Here is a 2,500-nt window from a genome sequence, read left to right as displayed (position 1 = left end):
AATAAAGTACCCTTATAAAACGTCCTATCGTCGAGATATTTTAACGCACCGCTTATTTTAATATTTTAAACAAGTTTTTATCGAAAAATTTAATTTTTTTTTTTTTTTTAAAATCGCATCAGTAAACCACCTCTTTTAACGAATACGGACAAAAACCACGTTCTTAATCGATTAGAACACGTTGAAACAACGAGAAATATGCAAAAAAATATATACCTTGCAACGTTAATTAACGAAATAATTAAACAAATATCGCAGTCGTGTCAGTTCGTCGAACACAAATTTTTTAAAAAATTCGAAAAAACGTTTAATCCAGTTGTATTTAATAGAGATATAACCGTTTCCGCAAAAATATTTATACCTTATAACGCTTTTTAACGAAATAACTCGAAATAAGTATTTCGGACTTTTCCGCCGGCCGAAATTTTTCTAAGTCCCAACGTACCGGTCCAGAATGAGACAAAGTTCCAAAGGCCCGGTCGTATCCGTCCGTTTTTTTTTAACCTTCCACGGACGAAATAAACGTTTAATCCCGACGTAAAATATAATAATATAGCGATTTATATAAAAATATTCATACCTCATAACGCTTTTTAACGAAATAACTCGAAAAAACTTTTCGGTCGAAAATTTTTCTAAGTCCCAACGTACCGGTCCAGAATGAGACTAAGTTCCAACGTCCCGGACGAGTTCGTACTTTTTTTATATAACTTTCCAGCGACGAAATAAACGCTTAATCCCGACGTAAAAAGTCATTTTAAAGCGATTTATGCAAGAATATTCGTACCTTATAACGCTTTTAAGCGAAATAACTCGAAAAAACCTTTCGAATAAAAAATTTTTTTTTAACGTTTTCGGGACCAAATAAACGTTTAATCCCGACGTAAAATACAATAATATAGCGATTTATATAAAAATATTAATACCTCATAACGCTTTTTAACGAAATAACTCGAAAAAACTTTTCGGTCGAAAATTTTTCTAAGTCCCTACGTACCGGTGGAGAGTATGACAAAGTCCGACGGGCCGAGTCGCGTCGGTCCACTATTTTTTTTTAACGTTTTCAGGACCAAATAAACGTTTAATCCCGACGTAAAATACAATAATATAGCGATTTATATAAAAATATTAATACCTCATAACGCTTTTTAACGAAATAACTCGAAAAAACTTTTCGGTCGAAAATTTTTCTAAGTCCCAACGTACCGGTCCAGAATGAGACTAAGTTCCAACGTCCCGGACGAGTTCGTACTTTTTTTATATAACTTTCCAGCGACGAAATAAACGCTTAATCCCGACGTAAAAAGTCATTTTAAAGCGATTTATGCAAGAATATTCGTACCTTATAACGCTTTTAAGCGAAATAACTCGAAAAAACCTTTCGAATAAAAAATTTTTTTTTAACGTTTTCGGGACCAAATAAACGTTTAATCCCGACGTAAAATACAATAATATAGCGATTTATATAAAAATATTAATACCTCATAACGCTTTTTAACGAAATAACTCGAAAAAACTTTTCGGTCGAAAATTTTTCTAAGTCCCTACGTACCGGTGGAGAGTATGACAAAGTCCGACGGGCCGAGTCGCGTCGGTCCACTATATTTTTTTAACGTTTTCAGGACCAAATAAACGTTTAATCCCGACGTAAAATATAATAATATAGCGATTTATATAAAAATATTCATACCTCATAACGCTTTTTAACGAAATAACTCGAAAAAACTTTTCGGTCGAAAATTTTTCTAAGTCCCAACGTACCGGTCGAGAATGCGACTAAGTTCCAACGTCCCGGGCGCGATCGTACTTTTTTTATATAACATTTCAGCGACGAAATAAACCCTTAATCCCGATGTAAAACGTCATTTTAAAGCGATTTATGCACAAATATTAGCACCTTGTAACGCTTTTAAGCGAAATAATTCGAAAAAACGGTTCGATTTAAAATTTTTTTTTAAAGTTCTCGGGACGAAATAAACGCTTAATCCCGACGTAGGAATACGTAATATTCCCATTTATGTAAAAATATATACGCATCATAACGCTTTTAAGCGAAATAACTGGAAATAACCGTTCGGTACGAAAATTTTTCAAAGTCAGACGGGCTCTCGAGCGTTGCTCGCTCGCTGCGCTCGCTCGAAAAAAAAACTAGCCCAACCCAAAACCAATCCCTTTTTCGCGTTCGTTCCTCGATTTCTCTTAAAATCGGAGAAACTCGCGGGATCGGTTTTGGGTTGGGCTAGTATAAGTTCGAGCGAGCGCAGCGAGCGAGCAACGATCGCGACCGTTACTTCGTACGTCCACGGTATATTTTCGTTACGTTAATTTTTCGTTACTTTCGTCTCGTTTCTTGGATCGATCGAGAGCGGTTTGGTCGATGGTGAAAGAAGGAAAAAACGAGAGAACGAAAAGTAAAAGAGGAGCGAGCGCGCGTCTCGCCGTACGAATATCGTCGTCGTATTTTCGTACGTACGTACGTACCTTAAGAATATCGTACGTA

Source organism: Bombus fervidus, unplaced genomic scaffold, assembly GCF_041682495.2.
Source record: "Bombus fervidus isolate BK054 unplaced genomic scaffold, iyBomFerv1 scaffold0025, whole genome shotgun sequence".
NCBI classification, from domain to species: domain Eukaryota; kingdom Metazoa; phylum Arthropoda; class Insecta; order Hymenoptera; family Apidae; genus Bombus; species Bombus fervidus.
The sequence above is the reverse complement of the archived record's forward strand: the minus strand, read 5'-3'. Positions refer to the sequence as shown.